The sequence below is a fragment of the Ornithorhynchus anatinus genome, chromosome 2 (genome assembly GCF_004115215.2).
Source record: "Ornithorhynchus anatinus isolate Pmale09 chromosome 2, mOrnAna1.pri.v4, whole genome shotgun sequence".
Taxonomy (NCBI): domain Eukaryota; kingdom Metazoa; phylum Chordata; class Mammalia; order Monotremata; family Ornithorhynchidae; genus Ornithorhynchus; species Ornithorhynchus anatinus.
The window spans coordinates 25341963-25368601 of record NC_041729.1 but is presented as its reverse complement, the minus strand read 5'-3'; the positions used below and the strand labels follow the sequence as shown (position 1 = coordinate 25368601).

General features: G+C 45.9%; 1 protein-coding gene across 1 annotated transcript in view; it reads right to left on the bottom strand.

Moving 5' to 3' along the window:
* The window catches only part of EPN2 (epsin 2), a 76356-nt gene extending 68556 nt beyond the window's left edge, over window positions 1-7800 (bottom strand). Inside the window, exon 1 of the mRNA XM_029053288.1 lies at window positions 6956-7800. The gene's annotated coding sequence lies outside the window, so the exon portion shown is untranslated. The remainder of the gene's footprint in view (window positions 1-6955) is intronic.
* Window positions 7801-26639: the final 18839 nt, after the last annotated feature.

Below are 26639 nucleotides of genomic sequence, written 5' to 3'. Positions count from 1 at the left end.
GACTGTGGGCAAGTCATTTAACTTCTCTGTGCCTCAGTTACCTCATCTGTAAAATGGGGATTAAGACTGTGAGCCCCACGTGGGACAGCCTAATTCCCGTGTCTACTCCAGCGCTTAGAACGGTGCTCTGCACACAGTAAGCGCTTAACAAATACCAACATTATTATTATTATTATGCTCTCCCCATCTTCCAAGCCCTCCTAAAAGTCCATCTTCTTCACGAACTCTTCTCCAATCCCCCCTCACCCCCCAATGACCAAAATCTCACCAACCCATCAGCCTCTCTTAGCACTTTTAAGTATTTACACCCATCTTCACATTTATGTATATTTATAAATACATTCAATTATTGATTCAGCTATTTCATCCTGACACATTCATTCTACGGGTATATCTTGGTTCTTCCTCCAGCCTCCACTATTAATAATTTAAGTGTGCCGGTCCCAGACTGCAAGCCTTAGGGGATAGAGACCGTGTCTTTTGCTTCTGTGTCTCTCTCTCAAGCTCGGAGTACCATGCCCAACACAGTGAGATTTCGGTAGACGCTACCGATAATGATCATAACGCAGTCGGGGATCAGGTACAAACAGAAAATTAGATAGGCCTGAAGGAGTTTAAAGAGCGACTCGCTACATATGCCAAAGCTAATACGTTCTTCGACTAGATCAATAGCGGGACCCTGGGCTAAGAAATCGGTGGGGGCACTTGATAATGATGGGGTAAAGACAGATTCAGGAATGCAATGGAGAGAGCTAAGAGGCTCAAAACATTTAGCTCAATCACTACTGAGGAAAAATTAAGAGAAATTCCTACAACTAAACAGATTTTTGTAGAGGAGCTGGAATTATGAGACCATTGACCTTCTGAACAAGTAGTGGGGGATCTGAAGAGGAGGGGAGGTAGGGAGAGGATGATTCAAATACCGGTAAAAGGTTTCATGAGGGAGGAGGCTGCATTAATAAGTCACACCTACCTCTAACATCCCTTACTTTCCTAGATATTCTTCATGACTTCCTGAGGAGGAGAGGGAGCTGGGGAGGTGTGGGCGGACTCTGACAGCTTTCAAATTACCCGTTTGAAAACAGTGCACTAATGCTAAGCCATAAAGTGAATTTGGGAATATATACTACTGATGCTTAATACCTAGCTACAAGCAATAATCATACACATTTCAAATCTGCTCTTCCCAGAGGATAAGGGTCAAAACAGCTATGGCCTAGTATAAAGGGCAGGGGCCCGGGAGTCAGAGGACTTGAGTTCTAATCCTGGCTCTGCCACTTGTCTGCTGTATGACCTTGGTCAAGTCTTGGCTTCTCTGCACCTGTAACCTCATCCGTAAAATGGGGGTTAAGACTGTGAGCTCCATGTGAAACCTGGACTGTGAACAAACTGATGATCTTGTATCTACCCCAGTAGTCAGTACAGTGCCTGGCATGTAGTAAGCACTTAAATATTTTTTTTTTTAAAAAAAGGCATGTTTGACATTTCATCTTATGATAGACTTGTTCAAAGAACTCCAAGGTGATAACCATTCAAGTGCAAAGAGAAAAACCTAATGGACTTTCTAAACTATTTCTGATGTACTCTAACATAGAATTAAACTGATCAATAACATCCCATCCAGGTTACACAGTGATATCCTATATTTATCCTCCAAATTTTACCTTCACTTTAAAATTCCTGGATTCTCATCAAAATAATTTTCAAATACATTTCCAACTATTGATATTTCAACAGTACTCGCTTAAAAGGATGCTTTAGGTCATTTTCTTTTCCAATTCTGTGGGGAGGCAGGCTAAGAGAAGGAGGCACCCAGACACCTGCCAGCAGGGAAGTTGAGGGAGTAAACTGATAGAAGCTGCTGAGCCTAGGAGAAAACTGAGATGGTAAAAAGGTTAAGAGACCTATTGGGGGGTTCCGGGAGAAGGCGAGCTGGGAGAGTTGGCTGCCTGTACGGCTCATATGCTTCTGTCCGCTTTGACTACACCCACTTGAACTCTGAGGTGGCACTGAGGTTGGCATTTGCTTTAATTTCATGGTGTGAAAAGAACTCGTGGCTGTTTGCTTTTTTGGGTAAAAAGTGAACGCAACAACAAAAGGAAGAAGCCACATTTCTACCTTCAAAGAACTTAGAATTTAAACAAGCAAACAAAAACTGCTTAACAGATCGGGAAAGCCCGAGGATCAATACAGCCAGAGCCGTAAGGACAGATACAGTGACAAACTGCCTTTTCTTTTATTTACTATCTCTTTACCAGGGACACCTTGTATTTTTGTTGGTCATTCTGGCTGCCACCACGCTGATGATTTTAAGGATCATTGAGATCTCTTTCCTCTTTTCTGAGCCGTGACAGCTTATGGCCCATCACCATGTACGTATAGTTGAGGTAATTTTTTCCTACATGTACTTAACCCTGCGTTTGCTTACACCTTGACCCCTCGGTTTTATCCGGACCTACTGCTGCTCACCCCCATCTGACGGAACTAAATGCCATTTGAAAATTTGGGAGATTTCCCTGCATTTTGAATCATTTACGAGGACGCTAAGAGCACCAGTCCTAGCACTGATCCCTGGAGGGTGGCACATTTTATACATTTTCATCCCCCAAAGTGGCCATTTACCCTTTGGTTTTTTTTAGCCCATTTTCTATCCAGTAGAAACCATTTCCAGCAATCCCACAATCCTTTTTTTTTTTTTAAGCCTTTGGTGCATAACTTCAAGAGCCTTTTGAAAAAAAAATCTAAGTATGCTACATGCACTGGTTTTTTCCCCTTTTCACTTGTTTAATGACCTCTTCAAAGAATTCCAGCAGATTGTTGAGGCATGACTTCCTCTTACAGAAACCATGTTGTCCTTCCCCCAAGGGCTGTTTTTCTAAATGCTCATTAATCCAAGGCTTAATTTTACATTATACTGATTTTCCAGGTGTGTGTGTGTGTGTGTTGGGGGTTGGGAGGAAGAGGATGCCAGTCTCAAATTCTCAGGATCCTCTCTGCAGCCCTTCTTACAGTTGGGAGTTCTATGGGCGATTTGGTAGAGTAGCCTTTCAGAACAACAGGCTACCTATTCTCACAAGGGGTTTGTTTCTTCATCTTCGCCAACTACTTCCTTCAGGGATTGACAAAAGCCCCTCAGTCTCGATGATTTACTTTCAACTAGTCAATTTGGTGCCCTGTCTCTCCCCTGCAAAAAAATCCAGCAGGTTTGCTGCCATTTGTTGCCATCCCTCTGGCTTGTTTGATTTAAAAAACAAAAAAAAAGCCCATTTTGGATGTTAAGGCTCTTTCAAAAATGTTCCTCAAGAGCCACCTCGGCCTGATCACCTCAGGGCCTTTCTGCCAAGGCTCCATCAGCTGTTCAGATGGCCTCGGAGCAGCTGATGGCCACTGGGCAGAAAAATACAGAACTGATCACACAGGCTGTTCTTCTGAGGTGCCTGCTGCAGAGATCCGCTGACTCTCATCCTCGGTGGCTGGGTTCCCTCCAATGAGCCCCCCTCGTCCTGAGGAATTCTTGGGGCTCTGGTGAGAGGAGCTGCAAGGAGGATCAGCCTGGTGTAATGGATAGAGCACGGGCCTGGGAGTCAGAAGGGCATGGATTCTAATCCCGGCTCCACCACTTGTCTGCTGTGTGACCTTGGTTAAGTCACTTCACTTCTTTGTGCCTCAGTTATCTCATCTGTAAAATGGGGATTGAGATGTGAGCCCCACATGGGCCAGGGACCACGTCCAACCCGATTTGCTTGTATCCACCCCAGCGCTGAGTTCAGTGCCTGGCATATAGTAAGTGCTTAACAAATACCATAATTATTATTATTATTAGGGAATGAAGAAGGTGATGAGGGACTCTAGGGAGAGCAGTCTCCAAGGAGAGGATCAGCCCTTTCTTGACTTCTCTTTCTTAATATTTACCATGTGCCAGGCATTGTACTCTTAAGTGCTTGTACTTGTTTTGATGTCTGTCTACCCCCCTTCTAGACTGAGCCCGTCATGGGCAGGGACTCTCTTTGTTGCTAAAATGTACTTTCCAAGTGCTTAGTACAGTGCTCTGAACATAGTAAGCACTCAATAAATACAACAATGAATGAATGAAGTGCTGGGGTAAATAAGAAGCTAATCACGATGAACACAGTCCATGGTCCCCATGGGGCTCACAGTCTAAATCCCCATTTTACAAATGAGGTAACTGAGGCACAGAGAACTGAAGTGACTTACCCAAGGTTACACAGCAGACAAGTGACAGAGCCAGGATTAGAACCCAGGTCCTTCTGACTCCCAGGCCCAAGCTCTATCCACTAGGCCAAGATGCTTCTCTGTCAATCCTCTCTTTCCTTCTCTGCTAGGAGAGCAGGTAGGACAACAAGAAGTGGGCACAAGTAGAGAAAGGAAGAGTAGACCAACAAAGAGAATAAAGCAAAGGAGGACACATCTTCACCAGGAGGGAATCAGGAGGCTGGGATTGGATGGAGAAAGAAAGAGGGAAAGAGGAAGGAAGCTGGTAGGAGAACAGAAAGGAAAAAGTGCAGGAAGAAGGGGGAAAAACCCCAAAATGAACAAGGAGAAACATCTGATCCGATGGATTTTCTGCTACGACTACAGTCTCCTAGAAGCCCAAGGCAGCTTACAGACGAAAAGCAAAATGCTCACTGTGGGGAAGTGAGGGGGAGTTAAGGGGCCACGGAAAAAAATAAATACTTCGAGAGACAGGAAAACCCAAGTCAAATGATAACCCACCCGAAAATATGCTTACAGAGAAAAAAAACAGTCAGCACAAGAAACCAAGTCAAAAACAATGAAGGGGAGAAACCACTTTTTAGGCAGGAAGAGAGGAAAGGAAAGGGTCTGTGATAGAGAAGCAGGAAAACAACATAGTTTGTGTCATTCGTGCTAAAAGTAGACATTTCTACTACTGCTAAATACAATCTAAGCAGAAAGAATACTTTAACAAAGAGTTCTTTTAGCAACCATCCAGACCGCAAGCTCCTTGTGGGCAGCAAATATTTCTACCAACTCGAATATCGTACTCTCTCAAGCACTTACTACAGCATTCTGCTACACAGCAAGTGTTCAATAAATCTCATTAATTATAAATTCATTCTCCGGAGAGGTTAAAATGCTCTTCCACAGTCTCTTTTCTACGCATTTTGGCAGGGATACTATTAGGCAATTCTCTTCTAACATCTGTCTAGACAACGGTTCATTGCGATTTGGAAGAATCCATTGTACACATCCTTGTGGCGCTAATCACGTGTGTGTGAGCTAGAGCCCAGGTCTACCAAGAACACAGAGCTTCATCGCGGTCACAAACTTCAGGTTACGGGAGAAATGAGTGTACTTGTTTAGATGACAAGATCTTCAATGTTACTGCAGAGGTCTGTGCCTTTTTTATGTGATCATTTCTAGAAATTTTGAACCTGCGCTTAGGTAAGAGATCTTGTCTGCTTCATCTTGTACCACTGTCAGCATGGTACCAATCTGTGCATATGGGGGTTTAATATTTTGATCATTTGGATACAATTTTTTTTTTAGATTTTACCGCATTTAACCCAATTTCTATCTCTTGATTCCCTTTTAAAGTTTAGACTTTAAGCCCCCTAAAACTACATTTTTTTTAAGTTAGAGTTTTTAACTTTTTCACCACCAAAATGGATCTGAGTTGATTCATGAGTTTGTCAACTTGGCAAAATTAGGACAGAATCAACGGAGTGCACGTCTGCGATGCATTCAGAGAACTCCACTGTCATCAATAAGAACATTTGTTTATTTTGGAATATATCTAGAAGGTTTGATTATTTTTAAATGTGTTACAAGCATTTTTTTTTCTGGGGGGATTTCCCTTCTCTCCACTCTGTGGAGCCTGGAGTTTCCCTGGGTAGCTGGTACTCGTCACAATTTGCTTATCTCTTGTGGACCGTATCATCATTTTTCATGCTTCAATAGAACAGGACTCACCGCAAAACCAAAATTAGGGTATTGTTAAGTCTGATTCCCCCAAACACAGCTGTCTTAGAATCACTATATTTCTCAATAGTCGTAATGACAAACAATTGCTTTGTCATTCACAAATACTACTGAAGAAACACCTCCCAGGCAGATATTATTTCATATGCATCATAAAACTCGGGGCTCAACCACAAAATTAAGCTTGCTTACGCTGAATTTAAAAGATAAAACATAAGGACTCTTAAATTACCTCATTTTCAACTCCAAAAGCCGACACCTTAATGAAAGCAGCCATACATTCTGAATAATCATTTGCACACATGCATGCATATGTCTGTGTGTTTCTCGAGAACAATCACAACTCAAGGCTACTCCGAATCTGACTTGGTCCGACAGATCATCGTGGAATACTGTCAGGATCAATAGGTCAATAAATACTATAGATTGCTTACCATACCTGTAGAAGACGCTCGGGAGAGAACAACAGAACAATATAACAGACTCATTCCCTGCCCATAGTGAGTTTACAGTCTAGAGGGATCTTGGCAGATCAACCACTCATTGGTATTTATTGACAGCTAGGTGCAAATTTATCAGAGATACCATCCATCTTAAAAATAGCTATCACGGCTTAAGTTGGTGGGCAGCAAAGATGACATCTGCTGTGACCCACTATGGTCTGAGGTTACATTTTGATTCTGATAATGGATCAATTAATTGATGGTATCTATGGCATGGCCTAATGAAGAGAGTACCAGCCTGGGAGTCAGAAGGACCTGGGTTCTAATCCTTGCCTGCTGTGTGACCGTAGCTAAGTCACTTTGCTTCTCTGAGCCTCAGGTACCTCATCTGTAAAATGGGGATTCAGAATGGGAGCCCCATGCGGGACAGGGACTGTGTCCAACCTGATTAGCTTCTATCGCCCCACAGTGCTTACAACAATGCTTGACACAGAGTAAGCACTTAAATACCATTATTATTATTATTATTATTATTACTGTGCACTACGCACTTAACGCTTGGTGAACACTGTTCTTCAGTTGTAGATCAAGGGATACTCTGGCTAGAATCTTGTCAGCAACGGAGAGGAGCAGGAGGATGTTGTATCTATAAAGTGCTTACTTTATGCGAAGCACCGTACTAAATGCTAAAAAGGGGTTCAAGGAGACTGAAGAGGATATGGTACTTGGCCCCCGGGGGATTCACAATGCATAAGTTGAGTGGCAGGCGGGAAGAACGAGGAAAAACACATTGACAAAGGAATAACTGGACAAATTCAGCACTCTATTAGTATAGTCCTCAGGCTCTTCACATCCAGAATGGGCCATCCTTGGCCTAAATAAGCCCATCTGTTCCACCATTCTGAAGGTTGGATGCTTATAACTGCCTCACTTCCCCGTGACGGGTGTTCTTGGAAATGGGTGGGTGAGAAGGGAGGGAGAGGTGCTGCGGTCTCAGGCACTGCCCCTCGATCTGGGGCCTCAGGGCCACGATAGTTTTCACAGTGGTCGCCCTCCCCTTTCTTCTTGAAGAGGGTAATAATGGTGCCGTAGAACTCCTAGGCATTCCCCCACTGTTCCCTACGTGGAGGAAGCATCCGCGGAGGTGACTGAGCAGAAAATCCCCTTCCTGCTTGTAGATCTCGGCTGGTATTCCATCAGATCGAGGAGTTCTGCCGTTCCCCGTGACTCTCGCCGCAGGGGTTGACTGATGACTTTGACCTCAAAGGTGGAAGGTGGATTAAGGAGACGATCGAAGTCACGTCACCGTTTCCTTAAAATTTCTTGTCTTGTGTGACGCGGGTCAAGAGCCACTTCCACCATTCAGGAGGGTGGTGGTGGGGCGGAGGTCTGCAGACTCTCTGTGGAGATGAATGGAAGCCCTTAGTTTGGTTTCGGTCTGCTTAGTGTAGTTTCTCTTCAACCTTGGCATCCTACCGCTTGCTTTTTACGTGGCTCACTGGAAAGAGCACGGGCTTTGGAGTCAGAGGTCATGGGTTCGAACCCCGGCTCTGCCACTTGCCAGCTGTGTGACTTTGGGCAAGTCACAACTTCTCGGTGCCTCAGTTCCCTCATCTGTAAAATGGGGATTAAGACTGTGAGCCCCACGTGGGACAACCTGATTCCCCTGTGTCTACCCCAGCGCTTAGAACAGTGCTCGGCACATAGTAAGCGCTTAACAAATACCAACATTATTATTATTATTATTTTTATAGCTCATTCCGGATTCCACGATCTAGGCTTAAATAAGCATCCCTTTTCTCAGGGTTGCGAGGATTTGCCCGGTATTGCTCTATTGTTTGTTTCACCGCAAGTAGCTCTTAGCCTTTTCTCTCTCTCCTTTTTTTTCTTCCTGATAGCCTTCACATTCTTAAAGGCTGCCTGGAAGCCTGTACTCCCAAGGCACCCTAATCATCAGTCACAGTGACAGAGGCAGATTGGGTTTCTTGCCTTAATAGGGCTGCTTTGTTGTTGCCCGCGAAGCTCCTGGCATGTTTCTTCCTTCCCTGGGAATTTGACATCCGATCACCTGGGTGGTTTGGATATTTCTTTGAGTACATTTCAGCCGACGTCCCGGGAGTTGAGAGAAGGGCGCATGCTGCAATACGTAGCAGGATTAATAAAGATACCTTTCAGGTCTTGCTGGCAGAGGGTGATACCGGTGCTTTAAACTATGTAAATGCTCTTAATGACCGACATAATGAAACAAAATAATGACGGTATTTGTTAAGCGCTCACTGTACTAAGCGCTGGGGTGGTTACCAGCAAATTGAGTCCCTGTCCCACGTGCGGCTCATGGTCTCAATCCCCATTTTACAGAGGAGGTAACTGAGGCCCAGAGAAAAGAAGTGACTTGCCTAAGGTCACACAGCAGACAAATGGCAGAGCTGGGATTAGAACCTATGACCTTCTGACATCTGAGCTCTATCCACTACGCCACGCCGCATTTCAGGAGACAGAAGTCAGCAGCAGAAGGCGGGTCGTCCCCGGGGTGCGGAAATTAGAAACGGGGAGACGGTCTCGGAGCTCAGAATGAGTGTGACCCCAAAAGACAGAAATAAAACAGTTTCAGCCAGCAGGGGTGATAATGACAGTGGAACCATCTCCTGTGAAGTGGGCCTTGCTCCGGTCACAGACTTTATAAAACCGAGAACTTGGACAGAGGGATTAGAGTCTGAACAGATTACAGACCGCGGAGCCTGTAGGGTCCTCGTGGGCAGGGATCACATCTCCCAGATCTGTTGGACGGTGCTTCCCAAGCGCTTAGTACAGTGCTGAACACTCAGTAAAGTTCAATAAATGCCACTGAGTGATACGGTGCTAGTGACAGTCCTGCCATTCACGTCCTGCTGGGGCAGTGAGTTCAATGAGTAGGCAGGCAGAGAGACAACACGCTGCGAAGAACACAAAGCAGCGTGGCTCGATGGAAAGAGCCCGGGCTTGGGAGTCAGAGGTCGTGGGTTCTAATCTCGGCGCCGCCACTTGTCAGCTGTGTGACTTTGGGCATGTCACTTCACTTCTCTGGGCCTCAGTTACCTCATCGGGAAAATGGGGATTAAGACTGTGAGCCTCACGTGGGACAACCTGATCACCTTGTATCCCCCCCAGCGCTTAGAACAGTGCTTCACACATAGTAAGCGCTTAACAAATGCCATCATCATTATTACCCACTTAAGGCCGAGGGCACTGCAGTGCTGTAACAATGCTGTGCCACTGTGCCTAATTAATGTGGTTGCCAGGGTAGCTGCCTTAGTAGCCGCTGTAGTCTCTGCTGCCTGCATTAGCCAGCTATTTTCATTCATTCGATCGTATTTATTGAGCGCTTACTACGTGCAAAGCACTGTACTGCGTGTCTTTGGAGAATACAATATAACAACAGACACATTCCCGCCCACGGCGAGTTCACACTAGAGGGGGAGCCAGATATTAATATAAATAAATAAATTACAGATATATACAGATCGAAACATAAGTGCTGTGGGGGTGGGAGGATGAATGAAGGAGCAAATAAGAGCGGTGCAGAGGGAATGGGAGAAGAGGAGAGGAGGGCTTAGTCAGGGAAGACTTCTTGGAGGAGATGTGCCTTCAGTAAGGCTATGAAGTGGGGGAGGGCAATTATCGGTCCGATATGATTTTCAGGATTTCTACTGAGCCTGTCTAGCACGAGACACCCGAGATGGCTCTTCGGTCAGAAACCTCTCTCACTGATGCTATCTCCCCAGGACGCATTCCCCTAAGATTCGTGAATAATGAATTTGACTCTGCAGACAAAGATCATCTTGACATGCAAGAGGTGCAGGGCAGGGTAACAATCAACCAATCAATGGCATTTATTGAGCACTTACTCTATGCAGAGCACTACGCTAAAGCCCGGGAAAGTACGAAACAAAAGAGTGGTTGATGTGATCCCTGCCCATGAGGGGCTTACAGACTACAGGGGGAGACAGACACTAAAACGGATTTTCATTTCTCCTCTGGCCACGTCATCATTCCCCCCTCTACACTTTAGGCTCATTGGGAGCAGGGAATTTTTGAGGAGCGGGGAGATATGGACGCGAAGCCTTTCCGAAAAATGACCTGGGCAGCCGAGTGGAGTGCAGACTGGAGAAGACGGAGACAGGAATCAAGAAAGTCAGCGAGGAGGCTGACGCGGTAATCAAGATGGAAAATGTTGAGTGTTTGGATCAGCACAGTGGCAATTTGGATGGAGAGGAAGGGTGGATTCTAGAGATGTTGTGAAAGCAGAACCGACAGGATTTGATGACAGATTGAACATGTGGGTTGAATGAGCGAGAAGAACTGAGGATAATGCCTAGGTAACGGGCTTGTGAGACAGGGAGAACGGTGATGCTGTCTGAAGTGATGGGAAAGTCAGGGGGAGGAGAGGGTTTGGGTGGGAAGGTGAGGAGTTCTATTTTGGACACGTTAAGTAGAAGACGTCAGTGGGATATCCAAGTTGAGATGAGTTGAGCGGAAATGTCAGACTGCGGAGAAGGAGAGAGAACGGGGTTGGAGAAGTAGAATTGGGAATCATCCGCAAAGAGATGGCAGTTGAAGGCATGGGAGTGAATGAGGTCTCCAAGGGAGTAGGTGTGGAGGGAGAACAGAAGGAGACCCAGAATCGAGCCTTGAGGGATCCTCACAGTTAGAGGGTGGGAGGTAGAAGAAGAGCCTATAAAAACGACTGAGGAGCAGTCACAAAGATAGAACAAGGAGACGACTGGTTTGGTGAAGACAAGGTTAGGATAATGTTTCCAGGAGGCAGCAGAGAGGAGGAGTGGTATGGACTACGGGCCATCGGATCTGGCAGAAAGGACAGTGATGTCTTTTAGGCGGTAAAGCCACTGAAGTCAGATTGCAGGAGATGAAGGAACGAGTTGGAGGGGAAAAAGTGGAGGCTGCAAGTGTGTACACCTTACTCCAGCAGTTTGGGGAGGGGTCGAGGGGGTAGATGGGGTGATAACTGGATAGGATGGGGGCTACATGGGCATGCTTGAAAAGGGGGAGGAGAGGAATGACTGCAAAGTGAGTGGCTGAAAAGGGTGATGGGGGAGGGAGGGAGAGAGGAAGCAACTGCTCTGAGAAGGGATGGGGTCAGAAGTGCAGGTGGAGGGAGGGCAGGAATTGAGAGGCAGAGGGAGATTTCTTCTTAAGGTATTGCTGGGGATAGGAAAAGCATAGAGGGGGCTGGAAGGGAAATTTTACGGAAACTCTGATGATGAAGTAACGTGGCCAGGTTATTAGGGGCAAGAGATCAGAAGGGACGAAGGGGGCTAAGGAGGGAGTTAAAAGTCAGGAACCTCTGCCGGCCATCTCCAAATACATGCTGTTGATCATGCATGAAATGGGTAAGCGTGTAACGACGGCTCTGATCAACCCATCGCTACTACAACAAAATAAATCAACTGTGTGCCCTAATAAAGGTGAGTTATCCCTTTCCCTTGCCACCAACCCTTAACTCAAGTACCCTATAAGCAAACAGCCAATGCTGGTTTCTCGGTGGCTGAAGATACAGAAGGGAATTTTGGCAGTACCCTTTGAAAACACACTGCTCTCAACAACTGAGAAAGAACCTAGAAAATATGCCCTACTATTTTTTCAGGGCATGGTGCAGAAGAGATTATATTTTCAGTGATCCAGGAGGATGGAACCTCACAGACAGCCATACCATCCTCAAATATCGATCAATGGTATTTTTGTGGGGTTACTGTGTGCAGAGCACTGTACTAAGGACTTGAGAGAGTACAATACCATAGACTTGGTAGACATGATCCTTGCCCCCAAGGAACTTACAGTCTAGTGGCAAGACAGGCAACATGCACTTGCTCTGCACATGCACGATGCATATTTTCTTAATAAATTATTTATTTATATTAATGTCTATCTTCCCCTCTGGACTGAGCGCTACGGGCAGGGATTGTGTCTGCTGATTTTGTTGTATTGTACTCTCCCGAGCGCTTAGTACAGTCTCTGCACATAGAAAGTGCTCAAGAAATACTACTTGGTTAATTAGGAGTTTGTTTTAAGCTCTATTCTTCAACATCCAAACTTGGAATTTCTCCAACTACTGAGCAGGTTGATGGAAAAACAGAATATCTACAGCTGAACGAATCTCTGTGTGAAACCAGGAAATGAGTTCCTTTCTTCTGAAAGCAAACTCCTCTTAAGGCTCCAGAAAGACAAAAAAACCTCCCAAAAATAAAACCAACAAAAAAAAAAACAAAATTCCAGAAAAGACACAATAATTGTCCACTATTGGAAAGACTGTGAGAGCCTCCTTAAGCATCTCCTCCCAATTGTTGAAGATGCCTTTATAAAAAACTTTAAGTGTTTACTACGTGGCAAGCATGGAATTAAGCACCGAGGTAGAGAAGACAATATGGTCAGATACAGTCCCTGTCCCAGATGGGGCTCAGAGTCTAAGAGGGAGAACAGGAACTGAATCCCCGTTTTACAGTGAAGGAAACTGAGGCACAGAGAACTCAAGGCATTTCCCCAAGGTCACTCGGGAAGGAAGCGGCAGAGCCGGGAGTAGAACCCAGGTCTTCTGACTCCCAGGCCTGTGCTCTTTCTACTAGGCCACACTGCTTCCTGAATAGGTGTGATTTTATATATTCCTTTCAGATTATATGTGGTTTTAGGTGATCCAGAACTGGCAGTAACATTTTCATTGTTACCCAGCTCCTGGAAATGAGTTGGGAAGATACAATTCTCTACAGAGCCTTCTACCATTTAAAACACTCGGAATAAGTTAATCAAAAAGTTGCAGAGAAGACCTACTGTTTGCTTAGTCTGTGATGAGCCTCAAAGTGAGGATTCATAACAGGTTAAGACAGAAGTCAAAGATGCGTCATATCTCAAACACAAAATACATTCGACCACAGTGATAAATTAGCTTCATTTTGGCTGTAAGTTACGAACTGCTTAATCCTAGCCTACATGGAACAGAATCCATCGACCAAACTTGAATCCGACAATGACGCCGTACGCGTTCGCTCACAAGTACGATCTTCCATCATCAAAATCTTTCCTGAAGTGCAAGATAAAACGGGATCGAGACAGTACCCAGAAGACCTAGATTACTTTTCAACGAGCTCTCGTTGAGCATTTCCCAGTTCTGACAATGTGTGTTAGAGGCAAGACTCTGGAGAATATTGAACCTTTCCTGTGCCATGAAAGCTATTTTTCACAGATGACTGACATTAATGAAGAAATTCAATACTGACTCAAATATGCTAGCGCAGCCTCTGGTAACCTGAGAAAATGAATTGAAGATTGGGATGTGAAATCTAAAACCAAACTCATAGTCTCTCATCATCGGCATTTATTGCTTTTTGTGCGCAGAGCATTCACTGCAAAAACCGTTTAGGAACAATGTAAGTGGCCTCTGTCTAGTGGCGACACAAATTACAAACACTCAGTAGGAACAAAGAAGAAGAGAATAGACACAAATCACATGGTAAAAACCAAAGCACACATTAAGCAAATGAGAGGCCGGATCAAAGACGCGAGCGGTGAAAGACAGAGTCAAAGAGGATTCCCAAATTGTGAGCTTCCAGAAGAGGGAGGTTGGTGTTGTCGACCGCTGTGGGGAAAATAAGGAAGAGGAGTAGGGTTAGGAGGGAAGAGTTCAGTTTTTCCACATATTGAGTTTCAGGGGCTTGTGGGTCAACCATATGGAGGCAGAAGTTCGTTCATTCATTCAATCGTATTTACTAAGCGCTTACTGGGTGCAGAGCACTGTACTAAGCGCTTGGGAAACTACAATACAACAATAAACAGTGACAATCCCCGCCCACAACAGGCTCACAGCCTTAAGGGAGTTCAATATAAATTTCAGAGATCAGAGAAGCAGCGTGGCGCAGTGGAAAGAGCACGGGCTTTGGAGTCAGGGCTCATGAGTTCGAATCCCAGCTCTGCCACTTGTCGGCTGTGTGACTGTGGGCAAGTCACTTAACTTCTCTGTGCCTCAGTTCCCTCATCTGTAAAATGGGGATGAAGACTGTGAGCCCCACGTGGGACAACCTGATTCCCCTATGTCTACCCCAGCGCTTAGAACAGTGCTCGGCACATAGTAAGCGCTTAACAAATACCAACATTATTATTATTATTAACATAAATTAACAGACATCAAGACAAATAAAATTACAGATATATACACAAGTGCTGTGGGGCTGGGAGGGGTGGGAAGAGCAAAGGAAGCAAGTCAGGGCTCCGCAGAGGGGACTGGGAGATGAGGAAAAGTGAGGATTAATCTGGGAAGGCCTCTTGGAGGAGATGGGCCTTCGGTAAGGTTTTGAAGATGGGGAGAGGAATTGTCTGGGGGATCTGAGGAGGGAGGGCGTTCCAGGCCAGAGGCAGGATGTGGGCCAGGTTCCGAACGCAGGAGAAGATGCATGACTGAAAAAGCAAGTGAGAAGCCATGTGGCCTAGTGATAACAGCATGGCCTGGGTTCTAATCCCAGCCCCGCTATGTCTGCTGTGTGACCTTCGGCAAGTCACGCGACTTCTCTGGGCCTCCGTTCCCTTGTCTGGAAAGTGGGGATTCAGGACCTGTTCTCCCTACTTCACAAAATCGCTAAAATCCTTCCTTCTCCATCCAAACTGCTTCCACGTTAATCCAAACACATCCTATCCTGCCTTGATTACTGTATCAGCCACCTTGCTGATCTCCCAGCCTCCTGTCTCTCACCCCACTGCAGTCCATACTTCACTCTGCTGCCCAGATCATTTTTCTACAAAAACATTCAGTCCACGTTTCCCGTGTCGTCAAGAACCTCCAGAGGTTGCTCATCTACCTCTGAATCAGATAGAAACTCCTTATCACTGGCTTTAAATCACTCAATCACCTTGCCACCTCTTCCCCTGCCTCACTGCTAAGCAGCCTGGCACAGTGCCTCGAGCACGGGCCCAGGAATCAGAAGGTCATGGGTTCTAATCCCAGTTCCACCACTTGTTTGCTGTGTGGCCTTGGGCAAGTCACTTCTCTTCTCAGGGCCTCAGTTCCCTCATCCGTAAAATGGGGATTAAGACCGTGAGCCTCATGCGGGACAGGGACTGTGTCCAGCCCGACTTGCTTGCCTCCACCCCAGCACTTAGTACAGTGCCTGGCACGCAGTAAGCGCTTAACAAATACCATCATCATCATCACTACAGCGCAGCCTGCACACGTCGCTCCTCTAACGCTAACCCTCTCACTGTACCTCCATCTCATCTCTCTCACTGCCGTCCTGCCTCAGGTCTGGAATGTCCTCCCTCCTCATTCCTGACAATTACTCTCCCCGCCTTCAAATCTTTCTTGAATTCACATCTCCTCCAAGAGGCCTTCCCTGACTAAGCCCTACGCTTCTCCCACTCCCTTCCGTGTCCCCCAATTTGCTCCCTTTATTCACCACCAACCCCCTCAACCCCACAGCACTTCTTAAATAGCCATAATTTAATTATTTAGATTAATGTCTGTCTCCCACTCTAGACTGTAATTTTAATGTGGACACGGAATCTGTCTACCAACTCAGTTATACTGAACTCTCCCAAGTGCTCACTACAGTGCTCTGAACACAATAAGCGCTCAATAAATACAACATATTTAGACTGTGGACACAATAAGCGCTCAATAAATACGACTTATTGAGACTGGGGATCCATAAGGGACAGGGACTGTGTCCAACCTGATTACCTTGTATCTACACCAATGATTAGAACAGTTGTTGACACAGTAAGCAGCGTGACTCGGTGGCAAGAGCACGGGCTTGGGAGTCAGAGGACGTGGGTTCTAATCCCTGCTCCACCGCTTGTCTGCTGTGTGACCTTGAGCAAGACACTTAACTTCTCTGTGCCTCAGTTACCTCATCTGTAAAATGGGGATTAAGACTGTGAGCCCCACGTGGGACAACCTGATTACCTTGTATCCACCCCTGCGTTTAGAATAGTGCTTGGCACATAGTAAGCACTTAACAAATACCATCATTATTGTTATTAACAAATACCATAGAAAAGTGAGAGGCAGAAGCTGGTTTTGGCACAACTGCTTAAAGGTGTAGCAAAAACCATGGGAGGACAAGAGATAGCTAAGAGAATACGTGGAATAAGAAGACTAGATGACCCCAAACAGAATCTTATGAGACATCCACAGTTAAAAGCGGAGGGAAGTACAACATATCAGAAGAGATAAAGGAGGAAGAAACAGAGAGGAAGGAAAAGGTGAGGAATTAAAAGTAAAGAGGAAATGGAGAGGAACAATGAAAAATTATTATTATTACGTTGGTATTTGTTAAAGTGCTTACTATGTGCCAAGCACTGTTCTAAGCGCTGGGGTAGATACAGGGTAATCAGGTTGTCCCACATGAGGCTCACAGTTAATCCCCATTCTACAGATGAGGTCACTGAGGCACAGAGAAGTTAAGTGACTTGCCCACCGTCACACAGCTGACAAGCGGCAGAGCTGAGATTCAAACTCATGACCTCTGACTCCCAAGCCCGTGTTCTTTCCACTGGCTGTAAGACCAGGAAAGAAGAGGGAGAGGGAAGAAATAAGCAGAAGAAATGGATAAAAGAGAACACAAAACAGACAAAAACCCACAAAGGAAGATAAGGTAAAAGAATAGTGGAGAAACACAGTTATCTTAAAATGTTGTGAATGTTTTTTGAGGTCTCGCTGGGATTTCCTCTATGAACAGGCTGCCTGGGAGCTCTAAATTGCTGACACGGATAAATTTTATATAATATATAAAAATTAGGGTAACTGAGTAGGACAACTAAAATGCAGAAAGCTCAGGAAAGACAATTATCACGTTGGTAAAACTGGATATTCAAGATGAATCCACGATCTTCTTTCCCACCCACAACCTGAAGGAGATATGCTTATCATTTCTTAACTAATCTTTTTTAATTGCGGGCAACGATGCCAAGCCTACACAGAGCAAGGCTGGGGAACAGGATGGATCTTGTTATCTTTCCCACAGTAATAAAGTGAAAGCTTGGGGATTCTTTTAATCCCAGAAGCAAATAGAGAAATCCAGGAGAGGAGACCAACATCATGTGCTACACGGACCCTCACTCACCGAGATCCGCACGAGCCAAATGTCACCCTGCCCCACGGTCCCGGCAAACCTTCTGTTCCAGTCCGACAAGTTAGAGATGGCCCCGACTTGTTGGGGAGCTTTTGTCTCTAGAGAGAGACAAGCAGAGATAGAGGTGGGGGAAAAGGGTTCTTCTCTGTAGAGAAAATAAAGGGATTCTGCCCCAAAAGGCGCAGCGGGCATCTCGTTGGGGACGGGTCTTTATCGTTATGCTGTATTCTCCAAAGCGCTCAGTACAGTGCTCTGCACACAGTAAGCGCTCAATAAATACGACTGGATGAATGACTCTTTCCACCTTAGTCAGAAGTGAGACAAGGAGAAGGCACCACGGAGCCCAGAGGAACTTGCTTTTAATAATAATAATAATAATGTCGGTATTTGTTAAGTGCTTACTATGTGCGGAGCACTATTCTAAGCGCTAGGGTAGATACAGGGTAATCAGGTTGTCCCACGAGAGGCTCACAATCTTCACCCCATTTTACAGATGAGGTGAGGCCCAGAGAAGTGAAGTGACTTGCCCGAGGTCACACAGCAGACAAGCGGCAGAGCCGGGGTTAGAACCCATGTCTTCTGACTTCCAAGCCTGGGCTCTTGCCACTGAGTCATGCTGCTTCTCAGTGACTTGCCCAAAGTCACACAGAAGACAAAGGGAGGAGGCGGGATTAGAACCCATGACCTCTGACTCCTAAGCCCGGGCTCTTTCCACTGAGCCACGCTGCTTCTCTAGTGAAAGTAGAGACAATAATAATAATAATGATGATGGTATTTGATAAGTGCTATGTGCCAAGTACTGTTCTAAGCACTGGGATAGATACAGGGTAATCAGGTTGTCCCACGTGGGGCTCACAGTTTTAATCCCCATTTTATAGATGAGGGAACTGAGGCCCAGAGATGTTAAGTGACTTGTCCCCCAGCTGACAAGCGGAGCCGGAATTAGAACCCACCACCTCTGATGCCCCAAGCCCCTTGCTCTTTCTACTGGAAGTCAGGTGGCAAGGGGTTTGGATGGGGAAAGAATCCAAGTTCAAAAACATGGGAACCGAGTTGGGTCGAGAGGCTCCAGAAATAGTAGGGATGCTCCCCACCCTCACCCCCAAAAACACTTCTGGGACTCTCCAGAAAGGGGCAAGAAAAGGGGATGCGGCCCCAATGAGGAGGAAGCCGAAGTGGTCAACGTCAGACTGATTCCCAGAGAGCCACCAAAAGCATTAAGTGGCACAAGCACATGAGTAGAAGCAGTATGGCCTAGTGGATAGAGCACGGGCCTGGGAGTCAGAAGGCCACGGGTTCTAATACCGACCCCACCACTTGTCTGCCGTGTGACCTTGGACGTGTCACTTCTGTGTGCCTCAGCTACCTCGTCTTTAAAATGGTGATTGACACTGTGCGCCCCACGTGGGACAGGGACTGTGTCCAACCCGATTTGCTTGCATCTATCCCAGCCTTTAGGACGGTGCCTGGCACATAGTCAGAGCTTAACAAATACCAGAATAATAATAATTATGATTATTATGATGAGCAGAGGTAGCACGCTGTGGAGGTGATCCGGGGCTGAGGGTGTGGGGTGCAACACTGATAGAGGGACAGGGGTGAGAGGAAGTTGAGTTTGGGTAGAGGTGAGAATGTGGACTTGGGCATCAGAGAGAGGAGATTGGGTAGGAGAAGCAGTGTGGCTCAGTGGAAAGAGCACGGGCTTGGGAGTCAGAGGTCATGGGTTCTAATCCCGGCTCTGCCACTTGTCAGCTGGGTGACTGTGGGCAAGTCATTTAACTTCTCTGGGCCTATTACCTCATCTGTAAAATGGGGATTAATTGTGAGCCTCACGTGGGACAACCTGATGACCCTGTATCTACCCCAGCGCTTAGAACAGTGCTCTGCACATAGTAAGTGCTTAACAAATACCAACATTATTATTATTAGAAAAAGTCACAGTAGGCACGATGGCCTGGGATAACTGAAGAGGGTCAAGAGACAGTAGGTCTCTGTGTCGGGGGAAAGAGGATGGGGCGGGAGGTTTGCTCAGAGGGGAAGTGCAGAATTGGTGAAGTTTTGGAATGAACATTGGCTAGCGAGGTTGAGATCCAACATGTGCCCAAGTTGAGGAGGGGGGGGAGGCGGGGTGGAGCTGAGGAGACAGAGGGAGCAGACATTCGGGAGATCACCGGGACATCCACACGGATACTGAGGTCCTCGTGGGCCAGTGTAGAGGCAGAGGGGTGGCAAACGACAACCAACCAACCTGAAGGGGCTATTTGACCCTGCTCTGGAAGGTGAAAGACGTGAAATGAGGAAAACTCAAGTGAGAACAGGATGGGACACCAGCAGAATGGGGAGGTTTCCGGCCTCCTTGGCCAGACAAACCACAAGCAAAGATCCAAAAAGGCTAATCAGAGACCACCCCATAATCCACGATTTGCAGAACTACAGCATCTTTGAAGAAACACCTTTTACAAGGAAGCCTGAATACAGTGTTTTTGCCATTCCTGAAGAGCTCTCAGATCAACATCAGTGGCATTCACTGAGCACTTACGAGGTGCAGAGCACTGTACTAAGCACTTGAAAGAGTACTATACAACAGAGCTGGTAGACATGTTCCCTGCCCACAGAGAGCTCAGAGTCTAAGCAAAAGAAGTGAGTTTCCCACTTGTTTCTAATACAGACACACCGCCTATAGCCTTTGATCCCCTGAGAAGTGTAATGGGATATAGGGGTGAATCATGAGAAAAAATAAATTAATTTTTATGAAAGACACCCAAAGGGTTAGATAACTTGCTTTGCCTCGTCACCTATGGAATGAGATTACTATTTACCTCTTTCACAGAGAGAACACATATCACTGCTAAAAACAGTGCTGGAAATACACTGAAAACACCTAACACCGTTCTTTCTGGATGACGGCTTTGAAGATTTCACCATCCACCATTCTAATGACTGCGCATGGAGGCATGCTTTATATTTGTCAGAACCAAATCTCAGTTATTCCTTAATAATGCAATGCGAGAGTCACCAGGAAGGAATTAAAATCAAAAGCAGTCTTGCTACTATATGAAGCTGTTGTTTGCCTGCATTTGGAACTTGCTGGGCAGCTCTGAAATACAAAAAGGGATCAGAAAAGGTACTGAGAAAGACGGAGAAGCTTTCATATGAGGCTAGCCCCAAAAGATAGCTACTCTTCAGCCTGGTAAGACAGAGGCTGGGAAGCAACTGGAATGAAATACTTTAAAATACTTTAAATACTTTAAAAAATACTGAAGGATGAGACAGGGAATACATGGAACTGATGTTCACCCAGTCCCTCAATACCATGATATGGAGCCTCTTATCAAAGCTTGGAGGTGGAAGGTTTATGACAAACCAGAGGTGAGATTTCCACACTGTGGGTGGTGAGCTTCTGGAATTTTGCTACTCCAGGAAGCTGTGCAGACAAAAATATCAGCGGGCTCACTAGGCGTTTGGATAAATTAACGAGCAAGTGGTCCATACTGGGTTGTTCTTGGAAAACTCTGGGGGTGGAGAGGGAAAAGTTAAGGATTCTCAGATGATGCAGCAACCTTAAACATTTGGGTGAGATCGATCAAACGTATTTATTGAGCGCTTACTACGTGCAGAGCACTGTACTAAGAGCTTGGGAGAGCGCAATACAACTGAATTGCAGACACGTTCCCTGCCCACAGTGAGTTTACAGTTTGTGGGGGGGAAAATGGACACCAATATGAATAATTCATATGTGTTATAATATATAATTTACATATATATGCATAAGTCCTGTGGGGTTGGGTGGATGACGTGAAAGACACCTAACACACAGTTCCTCCCAAGTATTCTTCTGCCTCTGGCAGAAACTGAACATTGAGGCAGATAAACCAATGTTTTGGCCCAATAATATGCTTATGTTCTTGCTCTAAGTAGGTCCTAGAGTTTTTCATTGCCCCTTTGCCATTTTCCTTAATGATAGTTTGAAATTACAGTACTTGAGCCTTTAAAAAGGATATTGGTCCACGGGGTCCCAAGAGAACCTGTAACTTTTTCTATAAGTCCTTGATAATTTTTTAATCCAAACAAGGCTCAAATCCTATCTACCTTAGATTAACTTTGCACATAAGTGCAATCATCCACTTGCTTAAGCCCAAGTATATCTAAACTGCTTCCTTCACCTAACGTTAAATTTATCAAAAGAAAGCCTCCAAGCTTTTTTAAAAAGAATTATTCAAAAATCCATAATGCGCATTGATTCCATTATCCTTCTAGCAAGTAAAGGCTCTTTTTAAAATTAAAAAAACCAACCCACTTAAGCCCCTACTGGGTGTACAGACTTATTCGAAGCACTGTAGGCTAGCAACAGAGAAAATATGGTTCCTGACCTAGGAGAGCTATTTAGTCAATTATTTTAGTAGTGCTTTATAATCGCAAGAAAATTTACCAGAGCACGAAAACCTTGTAGAGGAGGTTTGGACAAAGTGTGGTGTCAGGGTGTAATTAGGCTCCAGACCAATTTAAACCCTTATCTCTCTCATCTGCAATCTTGCATCTCCTTCTGCTTTAAAAAACTTTAAATGGTATTTGTTACTATGTGCTAGGCACTGCGTTGAACCCTGGGGTGGACCCAAACTTATCAGGTGGGATGAAGTCCCTGTCTCACATACCACTATTCTTATTATTATCATCTTTCAACCCATTCTACCCTTCCTGCTGCTTTGGCTTTAGCATCACTCCGGTAATAATAATAATAATAATGTTGGTATTGTTAAGCGCTTACTATGTGCAGAGCACTGTCCTAAGCGCTGGGGTAGATACAAGGTCAGCAGGTTGTCCCACGTGGGGGTCCCAGTCTTAATCCCCATTTTACAGATGAGGTCACTGAGGCACAGAAAAGTGAAGTGACTTGCCCACAGTCACACAGCAGACAAGTGGCAGAGCCGGGATTCAAACCCATGACCTCTGACTCCCAAGCCTGGGCTCTTTCCACTGAGCCCCACTGCTTCTCTTGAGAATTCACAGCCCCACCCCCAACCCCAGGCCTGAATATTTACAAATGTTCACCTTTTAGGAGTCCCCTTTCCATAATTTATTTTACTGTCAGTCTCCCCTGCTGGATTGTAAGATCCTCGCAGGCAAGAATCACATCTCCTAAGTCCACTGTACTCTCCCGACTGCTGAATACAGTGCTCTGCACAGAGTAAGCCCTCAATAGATACTATCGATTTAAAGGTCTGCAGAGATGATGTGCCCACCAACCCCCTAGAAGGTTGAGAAGCAGCGAGGCTCAGTGGAAAGAGCACGGGTTTGGGAGTCAGAGGTCATGGGTTCGAATCCCAGCTCTGCCACTTGTCAGCTGGGTGACTGTGGACAAGTCACTTCCCTTCTCTGTGCCTCAGTTCCCTCATCTGTAAACTGAGGGGACAACCTGATTAACCTGTATCCACCCCAGCGCTTCTAACAGTGCTCTGCACATAGTAAGCGCTTAAATACAAACATTATTATCATTGAGGACCCCCCCACCACAGACAGTTCGTCCGATTCCTTAAGCAGCTCCACCAGGATCACTTTTAAACTAGACCTCAAATGGAGAGACGGAATCATATTCCCCGAAATCCTAGGACTTCATCCTAGTACCGAAGCTCTGCCCGCCACAACACAACCGTGTTGGATCGGTCGGCCAGTCAATCGTATTTATTGAGCACTTACGGTGTGCAGAGTACCACGCTAAGCGCTTGGGAGGGTCAAGATGAGGAGAAGAGGCAACGGCAGGACAGCCAAGTCGCAGGCGTATGGTGCCCTGACACCGGGGAAGCCAAAGTGAGGAAGCCAGGGGAATCGAAGATTTGAACGACACTGAACCCCAATGAAAGCCCGGAGTCAATGGCTGTAGAGAGCGTGGCAGGGCTCACTGCAACCAGAAAAGGAGCGGCTCTCTCGGAGTCTCCGTATGGACTGCGAAACAGCGAGGCAAAAGCAGAAACGCACCTGGGGTTGCAGGCGATAAACAAGACTGCACCACAGGGATGAGCTGTAGTGGGTGCACAATGCGGTCAGGCCTGGGCCTCCCAAATTGATCTTTTACACGCACCATGGGTCAGCTTCACTGTTGGGGCCTTCCTCCAATCCAGAGAACAACTCTCTATATAATAATAATAATGTTGGCATTTGTTAAGCGCTTACTATGTGCAGATCACTGTTCTAAGCGCTGGGGTAGATACAGGGTAATCAGATTGTCCCACGTGAGGCTCACAGTCTTCATTCCCATTTTCCAGATGAGGTCACTGAGGCCCAGAGAAGTGAAGTGACTTGCCCACAGTCACCCAGCTGACAAGTGGCCGAGCCGGGATTCGAACCCATGACCTCTGACTCCCAAGCCTGGGTCCTTTCCACTGAGCCACGCTGCTTCCCAATGGGGGATGCACTGGAGGTGTGTCCCCTTAGCCCCCCTCTTACCCTTTAAACACTTGTCAATCACCCCACTCTCAGCCCCGGGGGCCCTTACGTACTTATCCTTTATCTCCTTTTTTTATTTTTATGTCTGCCTCCCCCTTTGGACTGTAAGCTCCCTATGGGCAGGGAACGTATCAACCACTTCTGCTGCATTGTACTCTCCCAAGAGTTTAGAGCAGGGCTCTGCACACGGTAAGCGTTCAATAAATGCCACGGATTGGTTCTTGATTGATCCTTCCAGGCTAACTTTCCCTTGCCACAGTCACTTACGCTGAGTTTGGATTACACCTGCAACTCACTTCTGATTTGCTCCCTTGTCTATAAAGTCATTGGCATATCTGAGCTGTCTGAGCAATTTACAGAAATCCTAAAATCACTTCCATCAACAGGCGCTAAATCTAGACGTGTTGGGAGACGGAATCTGTTGTTACTGTCAAATGATCCTCAATACTGCAGCTACGCTGAGAGGTGCCTGATACCGCCCGAAACTAGAAAACATATAAAAATGACTTATGGCAGAGGCTTCCTACCTTTTCAAGAAACTGTAGCCCGCTGATCTCAAAATTCGGTGGCCTTGGGCAAGTCACTTCACTTCTCTGTGCCTCAGTTACCTCATCTGTAAAATGGGGATTAAGACTGTGAACCCCATGCGGGACAGGGATTGTGTTCAACACGATTTGCTTGTATTCACCCCAGCACTGAGTAGAGTGCCTGGCACACAGGTAATCACTTAAATACCGTAATAATTATTAATTTCAACTTCTCACTCTAGGTTTCAAGGCTCTCCATCACCTTGCCCCCTCCTACCTCTCCTCTCTTCTCTCTTTCCACTGCCCAGTCCGCACGCTCCGCTCCTCTGCCGCCCACCTCCTCACCGTCCCCTGTTCTCGCCTATCCCGCCGTCGACCCCTGGGCCACGTCCTCCCGTGGTCCTGGAATGCCCTCCCTCCTCACCTCCACCAAACTAATCCTCTTCCCCTCTTCAAAACCCTACTGAGAGCTCACCTCCTCCAAGAGGCCTTCCCAGACTGAGCTCCCCCTTTTCCCTCTGCTCCCCCTCTACCCCCCCATCACCTCCCCTCAGCTAAGCCCTCTTTTCCCCCCTTTCCCTCTGCTCCTCCCCCTCTCCCTTCCCATCCCCTCAGCACTGTACTCGTCTGCTCAACTGTATGTATTTTCATTACCCTATTTATTTTGTTAATGAGATGTACATCACCTTGATTCTATTATTTTGTTAATGAAATGTACATCACCTTGATTCTATTTATTTGCTATTGTTTTAATGAGATGTTCATCCCCTTGATTCTTCTTATTGCTATTGTTTTTGTCTGTCTCCCCTGATTAGATTGTAAGCCCGTCATAGGGCAGGGACTGTATCTGTTACCGATTTGTACATTCCAAGTGCTTAGTACAGTGCTCTGCACATAGTAAGCGCTCAATAAATACTATTGAATGAATAAATGAATGAATCCCCACACCCGCATAGCTTCCCCACCTGCCAAAACTCTGGCTCTCTTGCAATCAAGCAGTGGTATTTTCTGAGCGCTTACTGTATGGACACTTGATATTCTCCCCACCCCTAACCTCCCGGGACTTCTGTACATATCTTTAAATTATATGCTACTTATTTATTCATACTAATGTCTGTTTCCCCCTTTAGACTATAAGCTCATTATGGGCAGGGAATGTGTCTATTAATTCTGTTGTACCGTACTCTCCCAATTGCTTAGAACAGTGCTCTGCACATAGCAAGTGCTCAAATATGAGTGATTTATTGCAGAGCACTGTATATATGTTAGGGAGAGTATAATACAAAAGAGCTCATTCATTCAATCTTATTTATTGAGCGCTTACCGTGTGTAGAGCGCTGTACTAAGCACTTGGAAAGTACAATTCGGCAACAGAGACAATCCCTAACGAACGGGCTCATAGTCTAGAATGGGAGAGACAGACAACAAAACTAAAAAAAGCAAGTGGACAGGCATCAATAGCATCAAGGTAAATAAACCAAATTATAGATATATACACATTGTTAATGATAATATATAGAATAATAAGCAAAGTGCTGTGGGGCAGGAGGGTAGAGCAGAGGGAGGGAGCAGGGGCGATGGGGAGGGGAGGAGGAGCAGAGGAAAAGGGGGGCTCAGTCTGGGAAGGCCTCCTGGAGGAGGTGAGCTTTCAGGAGGGCTTTGAAAGGGGGAGGTGTGCTAGTTAATAGGCATGCTTAGAATCTAAAGGGAGAGAGACTTTAATATAAATAACCTCCCAATGAGGCTGAGTCAAAGAGCAGAGGGAATGGATCAGCTGCAACAAACGGGGGGAGGTAAGAATCTGTTAGAAGCCCACTTTCACCCATTAACAGAGTTCTTAATTCGAGGGCAGGGAGGCTTAGGAGAGGAAAAAATTCCAGGAACCTCGTAATGCTGGCAGTGGAAAACAGCAGGGGTAGCCTCTCTTCTAACTCACTCTAGCTGCTGGGGCTCGGCTTCTGTTCTACAATAATAATAATAATAATGATAGTCTTTAAGTGCTTACAAAACACTGGGGTGGATACAATCAAACCGGGTTGACATCATCCCTGACCCAAGTGGGGCTCAGAGGCTCAATTCCCCATTTTACAGATGAGGTATCAGGCACAGGGGAGTGAAGTGACTTGCTCAAGGTCACACAGCAGACAGGTGGCAGAGCT